The 23,849-nt window shown below is 37.7% G+C and overlaps 2 pseudogenes across 1 annotated transcript in view; both read left to right on the top strand.

The window, feature by feature from the left end:
• Window positions 1-577: 577 nt before the first annotated feature.
• The window catches only part of LOC149021564 (uncharacterized), a 57,797-nt pseudogene continuing 34,525 nt past the window's right edge, over window positions 578-23,849 (top strand). Inside the window, exons 1-7 of the transcript XR_016172346.1 lie at window positions 578-987; window positions 4,281-4,455; window positions 4,785-4,868; window positions 11,274-11,515; window positions 11,641-11,884; window positions 12,180-12,259; window positions 23,004-23,088. The product of XR_016172346.1 is annotated as an uncharacterized LOC149021564 (transcript). The remainder of the gene's footprint in view (window positions 988-4,280; window positions 4,456-4,784; window positions 4,869-11,273; window positions 11,516-11,640; window positions 11,885-12,179; window positions 12,260-23,003; window positions 23,089-23,849) is intronic.
• LOC149021565 (uncharacterized) lies at window positions 17,010-21,699 on the top strand (annotated as a pseudogene).

Genomic DNA, 23,849 nt, shown 5'->3' with positions numbered 1-23,849 from the left:
AGTCATTTGACAGTAGGAGCTCAAGAGAGATAAGAGAAAGAGACGTGCTGGCGTCCCTATGCAGTGGTCCAGAGAGTCGTTTCTCATATCTTAAACTAAACACGAATTTAAAAAAAGAAAGAAAGAGCGGAATGGAAGCGACAAGGTTGTTGAAGCCAGCTAGATTTAGCTATAATTTCGGAATATTTAAAGTACAGATAATATTAATAGAAATTTAGATGTGTACCGATCGCATGAATCTTCTTCCATCAAAGTTTCTCTGAAAGGTCTCCCACATAATCGTCCATTTCACATAGACGATCGAAGTGGAAGATTCCGGTTCAACTATTTGACCTCATATTCTGCTAGTCAACGTATTCCGTGGCTGAGATGGAGTGTCGGACAAGCTTGTTCATAATTGAGGTTTTAGTGGATAAAACTTGGACCCACCACCTCTGCATGCGTGCATACGTGTACATGCATAAGTGAGAGAGACAGTGACTGACAAAATGACAATAAATTGGAAACAATTGGGCCATTGGGGTATTTAGTTTTCACAAATTTAATTAATTGTTTTATTTATAGAAGCGGAGAGAGAAGGGCGGAGGAGGGGGCGATGTTGGTGGCATCGACGAGTGTCAAGGGAAAGAGAAGGAGGAAGAGAGAGAGAGAGTGAGAGAGGATTTCAGATTTTCAGGTTCCACTCAATTTCCTTGTTATGTGATCTGACTTTTCTGTCTTTATTTGCATTAAAAGCTAGGGAGAGCTAGAGAAAGAGAGAGAGAGCGACTGTCGTCGTAGAGTTCTCGAGGAAGGCTCAGAGAGAGAGAGCCGGAGAGGTGCAGAAATGGAGGAGATGGAGATCCATGAGGTCGAGGACAAGTTCGAAGAGAATCAGGAGGAGGAGCAGGGTTCAAGTCTCACCATGGAGAGAGTGGCCGCGGCCAAGCAGTACATTGAGAACCACTATCGTTCGCAGATGAAGAACATACAAGATCGCAAAGAGAGGTAAACCGAGTGATAGAAATAATAAATCTTGGACCCATTTCTGCATCATTTTTTTCCGTACGTATTGGTCGATTCTTTTTTTTTTTTTTTTAAATATGATCCAGCTAGAATTCCGACATTCGATCCATTCATCTATTGGTTTCATTTTTTTTTTCAAAAGTCTTTTTTTCTTCTCCCGGGGGAAGGGGTGGATGTGATTTGTTCAACACGTCAGTCCACAGTGTATCTCGTTTGAATATAGTCCCAAAGAAATTGCTATTAAACATTGGAATTGAGCGAGGTATTATGTAAAATGAAATTCATTAACATTTTGATCGAACAAGAATTCAAATTTCGGCCGCATTACAGAATAGACAGGGCAATTCAGTTAGGTTATGTAACTGGGAAATGGCATTGGTACTGAAGATACTGCTTAAGGTCATGGTGACTTCCATTACTAAAATGTTTGGAACCTTTGGGTTGGCAATATCTTCTTGATTTTGAGCGGCCTATTCATATGATGGGGTTACTGGGTGTACAGAATAGCTTGCAAGCATTTGTTTATTACTGACACAACTTTTTGTAGTTCTGTATTAAACCATTAATATTTTACGCGTTGCTGTTTCAAGTCTGTCATTGCTCTTGGGCAGATGTTATTATGAAGGAATTTTTTAAATAAATTTCACTCCTCGTTTTTTGTCCATAAAAAATCAGAAATACATTTGAGAAACTAAAAAAGATTACGAGGACAATGGGAAAACGTTTGGCATAGTGGCCATTTGAAATTAAAAAAAGCAAGAATTATTTCATGTGAGAGATGCTGACGGACTAAATTGCGATACCAGATACTGTTAATCATTGATGTAAGATAGACAAGAAAATACAACTAATGTTCATACCTCAGAGAGTCAGTCACCTGTAGTGTTTTCAAGACCTTATCTTCATCCATAGAAATATTTTTAGACAACCTTTCCTTTTGTATTTATTTTTTATTTTTATGTAAGTTGCATTATTTATCAAATCAAGGCCATGCCTAACAACTTATTTATCAAATCAAGGCCATGCCTAAAATGTATATGTCAAATAAAAAAGATACAAGATTCTAAGGTTGTTGCATATTTATTGTCCAAGAAGAAGCCGCCATGGTTTGTTTTGCTGTGCTGGTGGGCTCTCTATCCATATCTAGAAGCAGTGGATTGGAAAATCACTCAGTGCTATAGAGAAACTAATGTTGTGGCTGATTTTTGGCGAAATCAGAATCAAAGGACCAACTGTCTATTCCAATTAAATCCTGGCCAGTCGGGATTGCTCAAGAGATAGAAAATGATGCAATGGGTCAACCTCGGTTGAGTTTCTCTGACTAGGTCGAGGTAGTTCACTGCTTGTGGGCGAATTGATTTTATATATGTCTCCATATTGTACATTTTATTTTATCTTTTAAATACAACTTATGTTCTACCTGGAAAAAAATTTAATATAAAAGAAATGATTAACTGCTCATATTCAACTGAAAAACTGAAAATAATTTGACATGTAATGATACATTTGTTTGGATGTGATTATTTTATCTGTAGAAGTGATTAAAATCAGGAGAAATTGCTGCTTCTTCTCACAGTTTTAGGTATAAAGCATGCAGTCAAGTTAACATTTAACCTCAATGTTCCAAAATTAAGATCAAGCGTATAAAATTCATGGAGGATGAAGAAACCTCAGGGGAAAGTAGAAATAAATCAATAATTCAGTTCAGAGGATTCTTTGGAGAGCTTTTAGTATTTGGTCAAACATATGAAATTATACAAAGAGAGTACTGGTACTTACCCAAAAGAAAAAAAAGATTGATTCAATGTACTGGTCCTTTTATTTGTAGCTGTACTGAGAGAGTATAACATATTTTTTCTTGCAACGTGACTGAAAGGAGAAAACAGCTTCTAAGTTATCTGTAGGATATCGTGGAATCGCTATCTCAGTATTGGAGGATTACACTACATGGTCGTCTATGTTAAGATACCTAGACAGTGGACTCCAGTTAAGGTAGCAGCTGAAACCAATGAAAGCAATAAGTTGCTCAATTGAGAAGATCCTGAGCCAATGAATCAGGATTGTGATGACTACAATTGTATCAACTTCAAAGCACTTGGTAATTTTTATCAAGGGTATAAATGTGAATCACTACCAGAATTGCATAAAACTGCATTTTATCTGGAGTTAAATTGCCTCACCAATAGTGGGTAGATGATGGGAAGTTAATGAATCTCAAAGTTGTTCAGACATGGTGAAAATGTGAATCACTTCTTTCTAAGGTGCAAACTTTTGGCTGCTATGCTGGAGATTTGACCACAGTATAGGAATAAGATAGGTTTCTTAATTTCCTTATTTTCATGATTTCGACTTTGGAGGAAAGGGAGGGTGGGCCAGGGAGATTAGGGCAAATGAACTTTGCAGAGCATGTTTCTTTTGCAGGGTGTTGGTGCATATGAAGGGACGAAATGGTAGGTATTGGAAGAAAGGGAGCTGTCGGTATAAACTGTATGGGATGGTGAACAAAGAGCAATGGATCTTGTGTTTTCAGTTAATTGTTCTCTAGATTTTAGGGGCATGATGCTGTTGAATGTGTGATAATCAAGGATGCTTTTGGTTCTGGGATTGAGCTGAATGCAATCATTTAGTTTCTTTTCTTGTTGAGATTCAAAATACGATTGCACTGCGTCCTTATAAAGGTTCTTTTGTTATTGCATCAAAATACAGGAGATAATTTATTCCAGCACTAAAACATTAATGCACATGTATATAAGTAGTTTTCACTATATTTCATCACATTGGCAAACTAAAATTTGGTAGGATATGGTGAAGTGAACAGAAAAATTGTAGTCTTCTTAGACTCAGACCTAAGATTCATATCACATCGGTTAGGATAGAATTTGAATTGTCTAGATACAGAATTCAAATTATGAATTGTAATATTTCAATTCTAAAAATATCATCGGTTAATGTATAAGCTATTTCCCATGATACCTTTAATGCTTTGAACTTTTTTGGCCTTAAGACATATATTCTTCATTTGTTTCGATTATTCTATTTCTTAACATAGTTATATATTTTCTGGTTGGTCTTGGGCCTCTTGGCTAATATCTTTTTATGCATTTTAGCTTGTATTGTCATCTTTTAAATGCTAATAATGTGATGCTAGTTTGTTGTTCTGCTATTTTCTATCCGAGATTTCTTTAAATCCATGTAATAAACTCCCACTGATAAAACACCTTGATTATCATGCCAGAACTGAACATTTTGCTTGACATAATTTGTTTCTGTTGCAGACGTTGTTCGTTAGAAAGGAAATTAGCTTCTTCAGATGTCTCTGAGGAGGAGCATACCAATTTAATTAAGGAATTGGAAGAGAAAGAAACTCAGTTTATACGACTTAAACGGCACAAGATTTGTGTTGAAGACTTTGAATTATTAACCATTATCGGAAGAGGAGCATTTGGAGAGGTCAGAGAGAAACCCAATTTGTTTTTAAGCTGTTACATTCTTGGCTGTCAATGTTTGGCTTCTTTTCATGAATGAAGGGTTTGGCATGTTTGAAGAACATCATGACTGTTTAATGCAAAAGAAAAACATAGAAATAAACTACTGTTTCTTTTCATTTGAAGACAAATATTTTGTCAACACTGGTCTTTTCAAGTGCCAGTTCAGTTATTGGATTCTTTTTCTGGTCTTTTAATTAACAATGAATACATATCTGAAATCTCTACCTTTTAATTAATTTACCATTTTTTTCTGTCAGAAATTATGCATGCATTTATTCTGTGATGTTACAGGTCAGATTATGCAGGGAGAAATCCTCTGGGAATATCTATGCTATGAAAAAGTTGAAGAAATCTGAAATGCTTAGCAGAGGCCAGGTGAGATCAATCATTGTACAATCTTTCATCAGTTGTTTGTTAAGCTTGTTTTAATTAAACTTTTTCTTCATTAGCTTTTTGTGACTGGCCACATAATGTTTCTTTTTCTTTTCTCGTCTATGGAAATTGTAGTTTCATAAATTATATTTTATCAAATTCTGATGTCCACACACAACAACAATTAACAGAGTCTTATCCCAAATGAATGGGTTGTGTACATGGATCCTTATTAAGACATTAAGCACTCAAGCATACTAATAAAAAGGAAAGAGTGCAACAACATTGTTATAACCCAGGAATATCACCTAAATGGGGCTGACTATGGTGGCCTTCCATTAGATCTATTCAAGGTCATACCTGAGTAAGCCCCAATCTGTGTATGTTTTTCTTCACTATTTCTCCCAGGGTCATTCTAGGCCAGCCCCCAGCTCCTTTAAAACCTTCAATCTGAATCACATCAGTCCAAACTGGTGCATCTCAAGGCCTCTGTTGAACATTACCATGCTGCCTCAAACAAGTCTCTCTTAATGTCTCCTGTATTGAGAAATACTCTCGACTCATCTCACATTTGGTTGTCTTACTTTATCCTTCGTGGTCTTGCTGCTGCACGTCCAGCTCAAGTCCTCATCTCTGCTACACTTAGTTTTGTCTATTTACTGCTTCTTTACTTGCGATACCCAAGTTTTTTAAAATAATCACTTTGTGATATCTCCTTGATGTTGTGATATGGGTATAAGGGTAGATTGTCCTAGGGCCATTACTCTACTTTTACCCATTCTGTTCTGGTCCAAGTGAAGTCTAGTACTGTCACATTGACAAGCCACAATACCCTAAATCATTACATGGTACTATATGAAGGATCCCTCACAGGATTCATACCTTATTACCAAAGTGCTATTGCCTAGTTGGCTCATTTTCTTAAACCAGGAGAGGTTCCCAGCCCTTGGTGCTGATTTCCTTCCTGTCGAAGGTTATCTCCAGATTCTCCCTCTGCTTATCTTTCTTGCCGTGCTTCTATATGGTTTGAGAGATCTTATGTGTGGCTTCTTCTTGTTCTTTGCAAAGATTTAATGCTGCTGCACTTTTTTTTTTTTTGGATGAATAAATAATCAATTAAAGAGACGATAACAAACGACAAGGAGCCAAGGGCTAGCATTAAATAGGAGGAAGGATTTGGGAGTTGAGTCCCCAGGAAACAACAATGAGCCTGTTCCTTGGGGAATCAACAACCGAGGGGTGGGGAGAAGAAGAAATCCTAGAAGATACATCAAAATAAATAGCATTCCAAATGGCATCGATAGAGCGGGATTCGGAGTCCCAGTGCTTGAGATTACGCTCCCACTATAGATGGTGGACTGTGGCACCAAAGACGAGCTTACCAATCCAATCACAAATAGAGGTACCTGGGATTTACTCAAAATCCAAGACCAGTCACGGGCAAACCCAAAAGAGCGACAGGAGCGGGGCCAATGTAGCTAAGGGCTTTCCTCCAAAGAGCACTAGATAAAGGGCAAGAAAAGAATAAATGCTCAATGTCCTCAGTACCATTCCAACAAAGAATACAATTTGGGTTCACAGGGATGTGGTGGGAAATAAGGAATGACTGAGTTGGCAGGGCTAGGTTTAGGGCTCTCCAAAGAGTGAGGGAGTGATGGGGTAAATGACCTTTAAACCAAACCAAGGGGGGCCAGGGAAGGGGAAGGGGAGGGAGAGCGGAAGAGGTTCCAAGCAGAAGACGTTGTGAATGTTTTGGTGGTGGAAGGGGACCATATGACAGTATCATGAAGGAGGGGGAAGATAGGGGGGAGAGAATCCCAAACTTGCGTGAGACTATGATGCGGGGAAGGAACCCAAGTACCACTAGTGATGAACTTCGAGAGAAGGGTAGATTTGGGAATGCGGGTCGCATAGACTGTGTAGGGGGGAAAGAGCGAGAGGAGAATACCCATCGGATGCCAGGATCCAACCAAGAAGAAGTAGAGGAACCAGAAGAAATATGAGTGGTAATGGCGGTAAGAACTCGGGGACGGAGAAGAAGGATTTTCCTCCAAGTCCAAGAGGGATTAGAGGGAATGGAGACAATCCAGAAAGAGTTAGATTTGAGAAGGTATGAGTGGACCTAGTTGACCCAGATAGAATCATTTTTTGTGACAATTTTCCATATGAGTTTAAGCAAAGCAACGGAGTTAACTTCTTGGATCCAACGAATTCCTAGGCCCCCTTCAGATTTAGGCCGACAAACTTTGGACCAACTTATGGGGCGAGGGAATCGCATAGAATCCTGACCCTTCCAAAGAAAGGCACAGAAGAGAGATTCCGTCGCGGACGAGATGGCTTTGGGTATCGGGAAGATGCCACACCAATAAAGATAGGAAGATTGGAGCACAGATCGGATTAGCTTAACCCTACCGGCGAAGGAAAGGAGTCGGCTTTTCCAAAGTTGGAGACTTTTGCGGATGTGATCCAACATAAGGGAGCAATGATGGCAAGAGAGCCTACCTGGGATGAGAGGGAGACCAAGATAGGTAACAGGGAATGATCCAGACTTGAACCCCGAAAGATTCAGGAGATTAGAACGAAGAGGCTCAGCAGATACTCCAGACAGGAAAATAGTAGATTTATCTATATTGACTTTTAGGCCAGAGATAGACTCGAAGAAGGAAAGGGCAGAGGTGATGGCGGAGATGGAGCTGAGATCGGCCTTAGAGAAAATCATGAGATCATCAGCAAAAGCAAGATGAGTGAGATTAAGAGCTGCTGCACTTTATTCAGGCTATTAAGTGATGGAATGGATCATAGTGACATCCCTTTGTTCCCTACCAGCTCTATCAAGTTGGAGGGGAGCAGTTACCTGATTTAGTCTTAATCCTGTTTTTTGTCTATTAACTCCTGTGGTTTTCCAGGCGTTTGAAGGTGAACCTGGAAAGTCTAGCACTGCTAGCCCATCTACTAAAGAACAATTTTTTGGTGGTCATTCTCTAATCAATTCGATAGCCTAATAGTGCTCAGGGATTTTGTTGGATACCACTGCCAATATTTTGGAGGCTGCCAAGAACACTTATTCTCAAGTTGGAAATGGCGATCAGGTCTATGAACTGAGGAAGAATACATGAAACCAAACAGAAAGAAATGCCTTTATAGGATAAATACTTTGAGTTACGTGGAATGTGATGGAGTTGGATCTTTGAGACAACTTTCAGGCCATTTGTTCTGCAGATGCTGCCTTCAAGAATGTGAAGATAACCATGTCTTTGATTTCTTGGCGGGTCTCAGTGTGGAATACAATCAATCGTTAGCAGAAACCATATCTCAAAATCTTGATGGAATTTTAAATAGTCTAGCGAAATTTCAAATACTTTGGATGAGCTGAAAGTAGATGGTCCTTTGAAAAGGAAAATCCTATTTTTGGAAATTTTGGTCTTAAAAAGGCACTGTTTCCTACCAGGTGTTTGGAATAGAAATTGGGGACCAAGAGGAAACAAAGACGTGGAAAGGAGGAGAAGGGAAGAATAATGTGAAACAATGGTAGAAATAGGATGCCTAGTTCAGGTTCCATGTAGCTTGCAAGTTGCACTGGGTAACTCAAGGCTAGAATCAAGATTAGTCTTCCAAGAGGAGAATTCGGAACAGGTAGCGCTGGTTGTGGGGGAAGCTTTTATGCTATAGTACTTGAGAATAAGTCCTCAAGGTATTGGGCTGCTGCTCGCTACGCAACTTTCTTCAGAGCCTTCTCCAGGCAATTCAACTACCTATGATGCTATATTGTGATGGCAAATCGGTCAGTGTAGCTCATAATCTTGTTTAGCATAATTGGACAAACCATGCAGAGATTACCGTCAATGTCATCAAGGAAAAGTTAGAGCTGGGAGTTATTAGTTTTCCTTTTGTTAAGGCTGATGTTATAACTTAAGGTCTTAGTGGTGGAGTCTTTCATTCTACTGTGTGCAAGTTCGGAATGTTTGAAATCTATGCACCAACTTGAGTTGCGGTGTTGTAATATGTTACAAGGGTAGAAGTAGTGTAGAACCGTCCTAGGGGCGTCATTGTACTTGTACTAATTTACAAATGAAACTATTCTCGGTTGACGATCCATCCCCTATATCACAATGCTCATCAATATCGACTGTCTTATTAACCGTTGTTGTAGTGTAGCAAAAGTTGGAACATGGTATTCTATGTTTGTCCTTCACATCTTAAGACCTTTTGATTTCAAGGTAGATTCCATAGCTCCATCTTGGCATTAATCCCTACTGTTACCTTATCCACCAACATAATATCATTTGCAAAAAGCATACACTAAGTAATCTCATCTTGTATGTCTATAGTAAAACCATCCATGGTTACCACATGTAGACAAGGGCTTAAGGTTGATCCTTGGGGAAGCCTAAATTTAATTGGGAACTCACTTCTTGACACCATGCCATGATATATACCATTAGTTATGTATACTTATTTATGCGGTCCCCTTCTCTTCAGTCTTCACTATAATTTGCCAAACCAGTTGTCTAGGGACACCAAATAGGCTTTTTCTAGGTCAATAAAGACCATATGAAGATTTGTCTTGTTTATACATTTCCATGCACGAAGCCTAATAGATTGTCTCACATGGTGGTAGGTTCCTTTGTCAGGTGGGCATCAATAACTCTCTTCCGTAACTATATCATTTGACTCATTGGCTTTATGCATCCATGGTTATTGCAGTTCTCACTGTCACTTTATTTTTTTAAAATCAGGAATCAACCATTCATTCGACATCTTATTTATATAGCTTGCTTTGCCAAGCAAAATGACAAATTTCGTAAGCTCATTTACAATTCGGTTGGGACTCTGTTTACGCCTGGCGTATTGCTTGTTGTCATCCTTTTGGTAACTTTATTGACTTCAGACACCATAATTATGTGTATATATCTATGGCAAGTGGTGTCATGTTGAATAATATAGTCTGCTGGAGAATTATTACTTGAAAAGTCATCATTAGGGAGAGTGCTGAAATACTTGTCTTATCGCTTCAGTATGTCTTCATACCTTACTAATACTATACCTTTCACTTCGAACATATCCAATGTATTCAACATTTCTACTCATCCTTTCTATTGGTTTAGCCATATTACAGATGGCCTTTTCCCTTCCTTTGTGTTCAGATTGTTATAAGAATTATCAGATTTGCTTGACCTTGCAGTCCCCACAATTTTCTTGGCTTCATTTTTGGCATATTTACACCTATTCCCTAACTCCATTGTGCTTTGCCACATCTTAAAACTAGCTTCCTTATTCTTAATGGCTGCTTGAACCTTTCATCCCACCACCAGGACTCTTTTAAGTATTGATGTTTATCTTTCTTTTCCCCTAGTACCTCCTAAGGAGCATTTTTGATAGTAGTAGTCAACTAGTCATCTTGTTCAACATTAAATAAGTGTCGTCCTCAGGGTCCGACTTCATCGTTGACCATTGTATCCGTAAATGTAATCAAGGAAACTCCTTTGGACCTCCACGCTAATCAGCTTTTACTGATCTGGGAAATAAGGAAAATATCCACAAACACCAATCTATGTTCAGTGTTAGTTCTCCTAAGGTATAATCACAATCTTTACAAAACAATCTGTCAGACCTTCCTTTAAGATGAAATCTGTTCAGCTGATATGGTGTGTACTTTACAGGTAATCAAATGATCTTGTCTCTTTTTTTTTTTAAATGGATATATTTTAAGCTACTGCGAATTCTTGAGGGCTCTCCTCTTTTGTTTCTCCAACTCCATTGATTCTATGGTCTCTTTCAACATTTCCATTTAGATTATGTAATCTTATCTACTTGAATAAAATCTTGCTCTAATCCATCCATGTTTTTCCAAAATTGTATCTTGTAGTTTCATCTAATCTTACTTGAGATTTGTAGGCAGTGATCATATTGACATCATTTTCTCGAACACCAACTTGATGGACATTAGTGTGATTTCCATATCTTCTTACATCCATCACAATATTCTAAAGGTCTGAAATAAGAATCCATACAGTGCCCCCATCCACTTCTATTACTTTGGCCTCCTATAAACCAATTTTAAAGCTGTCCAACACCTTAGTTTTCTTACCCTCATGGGTTCTCAGCAAGCTTTGGCTATGAGCTTAAATTGACTATTCATTTCTTTTTTCAACCCACAAGACCAAATAATGAAGGGAACTTATTTTCATGTATCATGTTTCTCCATTCATTTCTATTTAAAGACTTGATTGTGGTTCGCCCAAAGCAAGGTACTCCATTTCTTGTTTACTGGTTTATCATATTACTTTGGATGATTACCATGGTGACTGTCAGCTTCCTTGTTGCCTATGTGAAGCTTGATTAGTAGTTTAGTACTATTACTTAAGATGCTTCCTTTTGTGTATGTTATTTTCTTTTGATTGGTTGTAGGTTGAACATGTTAGAGCTGAAAGGAACCTACTTGCAGAAGTTGCCAGTCACTGCATTGTGAAACTCTATTATTCATTTCAAGATGAAGAGTACTTGTATCTTGTTATGGAATATCTGCCTGGTGGTGACATGATGACACTGTTGATTAGAGAAGATACCTTAACTGAAAGTATGGCTAGATTTTACATTTCTCAAAGTGTTCTGGCAATAGAGTCTATTCATAAACATCACTACGTTCATAGGTTGGTTTTTCTGTCATATTTGCTAATTACATGGACACGATATGATCATCTTGTGTGCTTTTGAATATCACCAAGGGAATGACGGATCTGTAATTCTGTTTCATGTGGACATCCATGTTTTGCAGAGACATTAAACCTGACAACCTACTCTTGGACAAATATGGTCATATGAAGCTCTCTGACTTTGGTCTTTGCAAGCCTCTTGACTGCAATAAATTATCTGCCCTAGATGAAAATGAGCCAATGACTGATGAAAATCTGAGAGAATCAATGGATGTTGACGGTGGCTTCTCGAGTGCAGATTGTGGGAGCAGGTGGAAGAGCCAGCATGAACAGCTTCAGCATTGGCAGATGAACAGGAGGACGTTGGTATGAAATTGTGAAGTTAAAGTCTGCATTTCCTCTTCCATTTTCTTTGGGGACACAAATATATGAAAGTTCCAAAGTTCCCTCAATGGTTCCAAAGAAACATTCTTGCCATTTATATTGTATAAAGGAATTTTCTGATAACATCATATTGATATCTTGACTTAGTGTTGAGGTTCAGGTCCAATACTGTTCAGAGTGGCATCAGAGTCGGGATCCTTTTTTTCTGTTCTGGTCCATAGTTTGTAATTTTTATCTTTCTAATGGCCCTGAATTACTAAATATTTTTTCTTTCCAGGCATTTTCCACTGTGGGCACGCCAGACTATATTGCCCCTGAAGTACTACTGAAGAAAGGCTATGGCATGGAGTGTGACTGGTACTTTATGCTAGCAGCTCAAATTAAGTCTTTTTCCCTTTGGGTGAACAGTAGTAAAATTCTTAGCATGCTAGATTAATTGTTTTCTTCCTTGCTGCAATGTATACTTGATAAAAAAAATTACTTCTTCACAATTTTTTTTTTTGGCATTGCTCTCCAATTCACCTCAAGCTGAAATTGTGTCCAAGCAATACTCACCTTCTTTGAATGTGAGACCAACTTCACTAAATGTCTTATTCCTGCATACAACATTTCAAGGACACTTCCATTTCCTTGCACCTTCCATTCCATAAAACTAACTAGAGTTGTAATGGAAATATGTGCTAGATCTTGGCCTCTAAGGAATGAAACACTTCTAGAAGCATAATAGACACTCAAACTCCTAATAGAATGTGGGTTTTTAAATCTAGGTTGACTACTCGCAGAAAGTAGTTTCAATCCAAAAAATCAAGGATTTAATGTCCAACAAGGTTAGAGTATGTTCAGTAGAAAACTGATTTCATCTTAAACTTGGGTTCTTTTTCTTTTGGAATTTTGGACTTGGGTTTTGGGGGCCGTAAAATCAAAATAGGTCTTGTAGCCTTGTAGGATAGTCTATTTTAGGCCTTAAAACATAGTGGACCACTTAGATTTTTGAATATCAAACCCAAAATGGCAGTTTCACTTCGGACCTTTGGTTGGTAGCTTGTGCATTTATACACTGACATGGCCTATTCCACACTATCTTTAGTATTAGACTCACATAGTTTCAACTCGGCCATCTCAACTTTGGCTAGTCGAAACATGGTCTGAAACGAGATTCAGTCAATTGATTGAATGTCGATGAAATCCGGATGAAATTTTGTTATCTTGCCAAAATTTCGGTAAATTCTGTCAAAATCTCGAAAGTTTCGGTGAAATTTTGAAAAATTTCGAGGGTTTATAATATAATTGTAATTTGTAATTTTTAAATTTAATTGAGATTTGACTACTTCTAAGTTTTTTTTTTGTTTTGTTTTTTTTTTTTTTTTGTTTTTTGTGTGCATTTTAATGAGAGTTTCAATGTTCATGTCTAGATGTATGAATATACATGATCTAGTTTCATCTGCATAGAATTGGACATTTGTCAATCAAGAAGACCAGTTTGTATTAGGTTTTAGTAAAAATAACTTTGTCATTGTATTTATTGGCCTCAAATTAGGCTTTGCACAAAAAATAGACCAAAAAACCGCTCAAATCCCACCAAAACACTCAATTGAAACATGGTAGATGTTTTGTTTAGATGTCGGTGAGATCTCGATTGTCTCAACCTGGTCGAGACACAGAGATGAGACAAAATTTTGAACATTTGTTAAGTAAAACAATTTAAACAAGCAATGGGAATGAAAATGCATACCATTATAAGCCATTTAATAAAGGGTAAATATCACTTACACCCCCTCTTAGCTGGACAAATAGCACTTACACCCCCTCTTAGTTGGATAATATCACTTACCTCCCCTCTTACCGAGCAAATATATCAAACACCTCCCCTCTGTTAACTTTCTTGGTTAAATTTAACTTTTACCGTTAAATATTTTTCTAAAACCCCAAACTACCCTTGGCTAAAAATATTTTTATTTACCCTAAATTACTGTAATCACCTTAATAGTTAAAATACTAAATTACCCTCAATTAAAATAATTATTAAAAACCAAAACACCATAGTTAAAATCCAAATTATCTTTAATTATTAAAAGCCCAACATACACCTTTTTTTTTTTTTTTTTTTTTTTTTAATTTATCAAACAATTAAAAAAACACGTACTACTATCAAGTAAAATTAAAAATGCAATTAAAAAAAAAAGCGGTTTGTTAATAAAATTAAACACGTACTACTATTTTTTGTTTTTTTAATTGTTTGATAAATATTTTTTAAAAAGAGTATTCTGCGCTAGGTAAAAATTAACGTGAACATTACATACTAAATTTAACTGATTAAATAACTCATTAGTCATTTGTTTTAATTGTTTGAAAAATATTTTTGTTAAAAAAAGGGTATGTTGGGTTTTTAATAATTAAAGATAATTTGGGTTTTATTATGGTGTTTTGATTTTTAACAATTATTTTAATTGAGGGTAATTTAGTATTTTAATTGCTAGAGTGATTATGGTAATTTAGGGTTTAAAATAAAAAATATTTTTAGCCAAGGTTAGTTTTGGCTTTTAGAAAAATATTTAACCATAAAAATTAAATTTAACTGAGAAAGTTAATAGAGGGGAGGTGTTTGATATATTTGCCAGGTAAGAGGGGAGGTAAGTGATATTATTCAACTAAGAGGGGGTGTAAGTGCTATTTGTCCAGCTAAGAGGGGAGGTAAGTGATATTTACCCTTTAATAAATCGTAGAGTTTTTTATTTGTGACTCCCTTAAGTGGGGGTGAAACTGAAGGTGCCTCTCGTAATTGCCAAAAATTTCTTGTGACTCACCTGGATATTACTAGTTACTCACACATAAGTGACATAACATAGTCAGTTATATTCTATTAAGTCCCATAATGAAATGACCAATATACCCTCTTAAATATCAATTTACTAAACTATCCTTGTGTCTCATCCCATTACCAATCCTTAGGTGGGTGAAGGGAGAATCTCCATCTTCTTCCTACACCTTGCAACAAAATCATTGGAAGAGAGATGAAGGTGTTGATGAAGATCTGCGATGAGCGGCATCATCAGAACCTGCTGCTCCAAGCAAAGATTCCAATAAGCATTTGGTTTACCCTTCACCTCTACCGTTACTGCCAGAGACCCATTGGACCTTAGCTTCCGCCTTCATTGTTAAGTATCGTTCTAGTGGGAATCAAGCGAGAATTTTTCCACCCCCAACACGATAATTACTATGAGGGTTTCTTTGATGAGTATCAGGTACCTGCTATAGATCATCCCATTTGGTTAATCTAGACGGTACGTCTGCCGGAGAACATTGTCAATTCCATCACTGTCTGCAATTATTAGAGAGGAATGGGTGTGGTTGAAGGGACTGAGTTGCTTAATTTGTCTAGGTGAATTCCAAGAGGAGGATATTGTTGGTTGAGTTCTACTAGGAGTTCCAACTCTATTAGAGTTTTTGTTCATGTAAGTTTCTCTTTCTTGTTACCCAAGTAAGGGTATTTATGTAATAGTGTTCTTTCCACTTTATTATAAATAGAGGGCTTGAGATCACACTGATCAATAAGCCATTCCACCAAAATCGTGTTTCTCAACATGGCATCAGAGCCTAAGTCCGATTAGGGAAGAGAAAGAAAAAGAGAAAAAGAGCTGCTGCAACTGCTCTGTCACCAAAACCGAAACCTCCTGCTGCAACCTAACATCACTGCCTAGTCCTAGAACCCATCGCAGAAACCTTCCGCCTTCTTCTGGTTTTCTAATTCTCTGAATTTCTGAAACGAGAATTCTTCTCTGAATTTCTGAAACCAGACTCCATCTCCATCTCAGTTCTGATTTCTGAAACAATATTCTGAATTTCTGAAACTAAACTCCATCTCCATCGCAGTTCTGATTTCTGAAACGGTATTCTGAATTTCTGAAACCAGACTCCATCTCCATCGCAAACTATCGCAAGTCTGATTTCTGAAACAATATTCTGCCTTCTTCTGTTTTCTCCTTCTGATTTCTGAAAGCTTCTACTGATTTTGTAACGATGGCTTCCTGCATTTTTTTTTTCTTCTGATTTCGTTACAGCCTCTTACATCTTCTTCTGAGTTTTGAAACGATAAGTCCTTAAAAACATACTCAACCCTTGAACTATAAGTATGGACCAAATTAGACCAGGGGTCTACTTGTAAATTCGTATAGATGAAGGGTCTCTTTTAAGAATTCACAGTTTTACAAGGACCTATATGAAATTATTCATCTTCACAAGGGCCTATCTATAATGATTCATATTTTCAGGGCCTTTCTGTAATATTGCATATTTCCAAGGGTTTATTTGCAATTATCCATATTTTTAGGGGCCTTTATGTAATTTTGCATATTTTGGAAAGAAAGAAAAATAAATGGTGTTCCTTATATGCACCTTTTGAATCATGGTTTGGCTATTGCATTTTGTGACGTTTCAATTATTTTTGTAAGGTGAAGACTGAAGAACTGCAGACAATTTTTTCAACATGGCAACTATTGGCTCCGAACATTACCCCACTCTTCATCCTCTTTCGATAAGATTTGATGGAACAAATTATTTGATCTGGTCTCGATCTGCTTACCTGACTATTGCCGAAAGAGGACTTGTTGGACACATTACAGGCACCACTATCAAACCTACTACCACAGGTGTTTCACAGGATAAATGGATCTCGAATGACTCTTTTATTATGTCATTCCTTTTGAATTCCATAAATCCAAATATTGCCCGTGGATACCTATTACTTGATACTGCAACCCAAATCTGGAATGCTACTAGTGAAACATATGGACAGTTGGGGAATGATGCACAGGTTTATGAGCTACGAAAGAAGTTTCATGAGGCTACCCAAAAGGAACTGACTGTGTCCCAATATTATGCTGATTTGCGATCTTTTTGGCATTATGGGGATTATCACCCCACTAATCCAAATGATGTGAGTGTGACTACTTATAGGAAGCATGTTGATAAGATTCGGGTCTATGACTTCTTGGCAGGTTTGAATGTGGAGTACGATCAGATTAGAGTACAAGTATTAAATCGTTCTCCATTTCCTACACTAGAACAGTCGTATGCCCTTGTTCAGTGTGAAGAAAGCCATCGATTAACCATGTTTTATGCTCCTATGTTGGAGAAATCAGCCTTACAGTCTGTTAGCATTAAATCTTATTCGGCTAAGGAGATTGTCAAATGTGAGCATTGTCACAAATCATATCATACCAAGGCCAATTGTTAGAAGCCTACTGATTTTGAGCAAAAAAATAGCACAAAGAAGGGGAAAACCGAAAGCTCTTTCTTAGACAGTTTCCACAACACTCTCTGCAGACATTGGTTTTTCATAGGAGTTAGCTAACTGCTCTGCGATGTATTCTGCATTCTTCTATTGCCGGTACAACCTCTACTACTGCTTCCTCCACTACCCATACCAACTCCTACCTTGCTACTTTAGGTAAAACTTTTATAGGCTACCATGTTTCTTCAGTTTTTGCTCCATGGATCATTGATACAGGAGCCACAGATCATATAACAGGTTCATCTTCTTTTTTCTTACATTATGCTCCAATTTCTGGAGAAGATAAAGTTCGAATTGCTGATGGCTCCTATTTTTCCATTGCTAGAAAAGGGACCATTCAACATTCTCCATCACTTTTTTTGTCTAAAGTTGTATACGTTCTCTCTTTTTTCTACTAACTTGTTCTCTATCAGTAGTCTTACACATGACTTGAATTGTAAAGTGACTTTTTCCCCATCTTACTATATCTTCCAGGATCCGTAACGGGGAAGAAGATTAAACATGGTAAACTAGACAACGGACTTTATCTGTTGGAGCCAATTGAAGGATCTACTTCTGCTATGATTGCATCTCTTAATCAGGTCCATTTGGTAATATCAGACCTTCAGCAGTGGCACCGTAGGATAGGTCACCCCCCTCTAGAAACTCTTAACAAAGTATTTCCCGATTTAGTTTATTTTTGTAACAAGGATGAATTTTTTTGTGAAGCTTGCATTTTTACGAAGCAGACTCGTTCTACTTATTTACATTCTCTCATAATAGAAAAGTTATTCCTTTTGGACTAATTCATATTGATGTGTGGGGCCCTTGTCGACGTGTGTCTATTATTGGCCATAGGTACTTTGTTACTTTTATTGATTATCACTCTCGTTCTATATGGATTTATCTTTTAAAACAAAAAAAAATGACGTTTTTCAATGTTTTCGTGATTTTCATAATATGATTAAGACTCAGTTCAATGGCACTGTGAAGATCCTTCGCAGTGACAATGGCACCGAGTATATTGATGGTGAATTTCAGAGATATCTCTCTGACTCTGGCATAATACACCAGACCAGTTGTGTTGATACAGTTGCCTAAAATGGGGTTGTTGAAAGGAAGAATCGGCATCTTTTAGCCCGTTCACTTATGATTTCTATGAATGTCCCTGACCAATACTGGAGTGATGCTATCATCCTTGCCTTTTACCTTATGAATAGGATGTCCAGTAGGATAAAAAAAGGGCGTACCCAGTGCCGAAGCTCCCACACTGTGGGGTCTGGGGAAGGGACTTTCTAGGCAGCCTTACCCCTGCTTTTTGCAAAGAGGCTGATTCGAACCCGCGACCTCCAGCGCACAATGGAGAGACTCCACCATTGCGCCAGGCCCGCCCTTCAGGATGTCCAGTAGGATACTTGGTTTTAAATGTCCTAGTGAGCTTCTCTAAGGAACTTCTTCATTTATTATTCCCTTAAAGGTTTTTGGATGTGTTTGTTATGCCAGAATCACTGCCCATCAAAATAAGCTGGCTCCCCATGGCCTACGCTACATTTTTCTAGGGTATTCTGCTACTCATAAAGGTTACAAATGTTATCATCCTCCTGCCAAGAAAACCATTGTTTCCATGGATGTCATTTTTAATGAGTCTTGCCCTTACTATACACCTCTTCAGGGGGAGAGTCCTAGAGGAGAAGTGCTCTTTCCAACCCTAGACCTTTCTATCACACCACCACAACACAACTTAGGAGTTCAAGAAGTGTTTCTTGACCAGGGGAAGACTTCAGCCAGTATACCAAAGGACTCTAATTCTCCCCTCCATTTTCTGAACCATATGAAGAACTTGGTCAAGGGGAGACCACTCCTATAAGGCACACTATTGAGGTCTTTTAAAATAAGATTGACCAGAATAAGGAGGTGCAGACTTATCAGAGGAAGAATTACAACCGGCTAAAGCAGGTGGAGAAAGGTGACACGTTACCACTTTAGTCTAATGCTTTAGAATTAGATTCTATTGTTCCCGTGAGGTATCTTTTTCTGATCTTCCTATTGCTATTAGAAAAGGAGTCAAATCTTGTACTTAGCATCCCATAGTTAAATATGTCTCTTATGATTCTTTGTATGACTCTTACTGTGCCTTTATATCATCTCTATAATTTATATCTATTCCTAAAAGTTGGCAGGAAGCCTATGCTAATAAAAGATAGAAGGCAGCTATGGTAGAGGAAATGCAGGCAATGAGGAAAATTGATACTTGGGAGCTGGTTACACTTCCTTTAGGAAAAAAACTAGTGGGCTGTAAATGGATGTTTGTGGTTAAACAAAATATGGATGGATCAGTAAACAAGTTGAAGGCTAGACTAGTTGCAAAGGGGTCTTATATGATTGATTATCAGGAGACTTTTTCCCCTGTTGCGAAACTGAACACTATCAGAGTTCTGTTGTCTGTAGCTGTGAACAAAGACTAAAACTTGCACCAACTAGACGTAAAGAATGCATTTTTACATGGGGAGTTAGAGGAAGAAGTCTATATGGAAATTCCACATGGTTTCTCTGATGACAACACTGCAGGGAAAGTTTGTTAGTTGAAGAGATCAATTTATGGGTTAAAATAGTCTCTTAGATGCTGGTTTGGACACCTCCTGAAGGCAATGACTTCTATTGGGTACAAGCAAAGCAATGCTGATCATACATTATTTGTCAAGAAGTCAAGTGCTAACATCACACTTCGCATTGTTTATATGGAAGACATTGTCATCATAGGGAATGATGGTGAAGAAATTCAAAGGTTGAAGGACTTTCTTGGTAGAGAGTTTGAGATTAAAGATCTAGGGAAGTTACAGTACTTCTTAGGGATTGAGGTGGCTTGATCAAAGAAGGGTATATTCCTATTCCAGAGAAAGTATGTCCTATATTTATTATCAGAAGTGGGAATGTTGGGGTGTAAAGCAGTTGATACCCCTATTGAAGCTGGAGTTAAACTTAAAGAAAAAGAGGGAGAACCAGTGGACAAAGGAAGATACAAAAGGCTGGTAAGGAAGCTTATTTACTTGTCCCACACCAGGCCAGACATCGCTTATGCCGTGGGGATAGTGAGCCAATTCATGTATGATCCTTATTTAGCTCATATGAAGGTTGTTATCAGAATACTTCAGTATTTAAAGGGAACCTCTGAAAAATGAATACTTTTGTCACCCACAGATAATCTAAGAGTAGGAGCATACACTGATGCAGACTGGGCTGGATCTTCAGACAGGAAGTCAATTTCAAGTTATTGTATCTTTGTTGGAGGTAATCTAGTTACTAACTATGAGAAGTAAGAAACAGAATGTAGTTGCTTTATCTAGTACCGAAGCTGAATATAAAGTTATGGTTCATGGAGTTTGTGAGCTACTATGGTTGAAAGGCTTGCTACAAGATATTAGAGTCCAAGTTCCAAACCCTATAATGCTATATTGTGACAACAAAGGCTGCTATTAATATTGCTAATAATCTTGTGCAAAATGATCAAACTAAGCACATTGAAATTGACAGGTTTTTTGTCAAAGGAAAGCTGGAACAAGGGCTTATCTGCATGCCTTTTGTGAGATCTGGAGACCAAGTGACAAATGTGTTCGCCAAGGGTTTGAAATAAGGAGATTTCTTTCCTATTGTAAGCAAGTTGGGCATGACTAATATCTATGCCTCACCTTGAGGGGGAGTGTTGGTTGAGTTTTACTAGGAGTTCAACTCTATTAGAGTTTTTGTTCGTGTTAGTTTCTATTTCTTGTTACCCAAGTAAGGGTAATTTATGTAATAGTGTTCTTTCCACTTTATTATAAATAGAGGGCTTGAGATCATACTGATCAATAAGCCATTCCACCAAAATCGTGTTTCTGCCTTGCTTTCCACCTTCACTGTTTCGATATGTGGCTCAGATCTCATACTAATTGCCCTCTTTGTCGTGTCTAACTCATAGTTTTGAGCATTTATCGACTGCTACTGAACTAAACTCGAGCAGTTCAGGTATAGTGGATGAAACCCAGTTGCGATTTCTTTGGGTGATGGTGCTTCAGGAAGTAATCAGAGTGGCGAAGGTGAGGTTGGTACTGGAACAAATGATCAAGTTGAATCATGGGTTGATGGTGGAAGAAAGGATGCTGAGATTGAAAAAGAGGCAAATTCTGGAATTCAGATGGTCAGCATTGATTTGGGTGATGATCATTTGGAGGAAGGAATCGTGCAACCTGTAAAAAGGTCTTTTTCTATGGGTTCATTTGCTGCATCCATGTTTTCTTTTTCTCCTTCCAATTTTTCTTCATCAAAGTTGGAAGGGAATTCGCACCCAGGTAATCTCATTGGATGAATCCAATTCAGAACTAGTTTCCAAGAGCCAAGGTGGAAGTCCAAAACTATTTGAGGTGATGGATGGTTCTTTCACTCATCAAGTTCTCAGAACTGGACCTATTTCCATGAAAAGAACAGTCTCATGTGGAGGAAAGTTCTTGCTATCGAGATATGCAGAACCAAAAAATCAATTCTTCCACTGTGAGGTGTCTGCAAGACAAAGATATCTCAGCTTCTGCCCCCAACAAATTTAGGGTCCTCTTCTTTTTCTCTACATCAAAATATACAATAAAGCTATGAGCTGGTGAACTATATATAAGAGGAAGAATGATGGAACCAAAAATCAGAGTCAAGTTGGTTTTGAGGGTTTAGGGCGAAAAGGGACAGTGGTGGGTGATTTCTGGCTGGGGAAGGTGGAGACGGTGGTAGCTGGCAGGGGGTGAGCGTAGTGGTTTCTGGCAAGGTGTAGGAAGAAGATGTGAGCGATGTAAGTGTTGGGTATGGGATTGATACACTAGGGTAGTTTAGTAAATTGATATTTTGGAGGTATTTTGGTCATTTCATTGTGGGACTTAACTAGATTCTGTTATGTGTGGGTAACTAGTAATATTTAGGTGAGTCACAAGTAATTTTTGGCACTTTAGGGAGGCATCTTCAGTTTCACCTCCACCTAAGGGAGTTGCAAGTAAAAAAGTCTAAATCATACATTACATAGAGTCAAATGTATTGGGTTCATGTTCAATTTTACGAGCAACAAGTCATCTCTGCTTGTTGAAACAGGGTTTATATAAATTATGTAATGTTCCATTTCAGTCGACACTTTGTTGAAAATAAAAACACAACCAGAATTTTAGTGATACACCAGATTTCAGCTAAAGGATTAGATGTTTTTTATATTATATTGGGATTCGACTTGGCAACTTGCAGAACCATAATAAAAAAGTAATAGAAAAATCTGTGTGATCTTGTACTATGATGCCCAATAAGCACTGCCAATGGTGCCTGAAGATGGCAATACAAAGCTACTATCATGGTCTTTGAATACTGTTCAAAGATGGTATTGCTGATGTCTTCTTTTTAGTATTTTATTCGTAAAATATACATAATGATACTGTGTAACAGTATCTTGGTTCAAACCTTTTAACTTCTTGATTGTTTTGTCTGGTTTGGTTTTCACTTTTTTGTCTATAATTTTTTAATATATTCAACAAAAATAAAAAATAAACATATTAACATAAAACTTTCATTATATACTTGTTAGCATAGAATGTGAGGGGGGAGAGAGATGGGAGTTAGAAATTGTATTTTGATATTGTGAACTCTTTATGTAAAAAATATTAAGAGGTTAGCATTGTGACTCCAGTCTATCCCTCACCAAGACCCTGCAAAGTGGAGCTTTCTCTGGATTATGCTCCCTTTTTAGTTCTTTATTTTTTTCCCTTTTGCCCTTTGAATTACTTGTCAATTGTCATTTGTTTCTTTTAACATGTATTCCACGGATGGTTGCAGGTGGTCACTTGGTGCAATAATGTACGAGATGCTTGTTGGTTATCCCCCATTTTATGCTGATGATCCAATGACCACATGCAAAAAGGTGAATCAACTGTTTATCTTATCTCGCTGTGGTCTGTGTTCACCAGGGAAATTCAGTTGATCTGATGCAATTTCCATATCATACTATTGTACTTTGATGATGGAGTTCTTTTATTTGTTCTAAGTTATTTTATCTGTTCTTAGAAGTCTAGTATTGCCATGCTTCTGGATTGCCAGTCTAAGCCTGGGTTAAAGAGGGGAGGTTGGTGCATCAGGTGTGCTGCAAGTTGGCCACTTATAAACCAATAGCAAAATGTTTAAGTGTGGATCCTGAAGATTTACCTTTTACATCTAATATGTCAGAATGGTGTACCTCAGCCAGACTGGTTTTGATGAGGATTAGTTGAGTTAAAAACTGGCCTCATAATTGTTTATGTAATTTTTAATTTTTCGGTGTTTTTAAAATCTATTGAACAAGAAGAGAGCTGCTGGCGCGATAAAAGAAGAAGACTAAGTAATAAAGACCAGCCAATGTGCACCCCTTGAAGGCAAAAGTCCAAGAAGATACAATGTACCTATCTTTTGTTGGAGTGAACAAGGATGGTTGTCAAGACCCAAGGCATCAACCAGGCGCTGCGTAGGCACCATTTATCTGATGATGTTACCTATCAAATGCTAAACTATCTGCCGTAACATTACTGAGGCTGACTTTGTGTTAGGCTCAAAATTCAGGTTATGTTGGAAAGAGACTGAGTGAGGATGTAAGTTTTTAATAAAAATGGTGATCCCATGTATTTGTTCTTCACCTCAACCCCCCCCCCG

Source organism: Hakea prostrata, chromosome 3, assembly GCF_041222555.1.
Source record: "Hakea prostrata isolate BN-2017 chromosome 3, UWA_Hpros_2, whole genome shotgun sequence".
Classification (NCBI taxonomy): domain Eukaryota; kingdom Viridiplantae; phylum Streptophyta; class Magnoliopsida; order Proteales; family Proteaceae; genus Hakea; species Hakea prostrata.
Note: the sequence above shows the minus strand (reverse complement) of the source record. Positions and strands in the feature narration are given on the sequence as shown.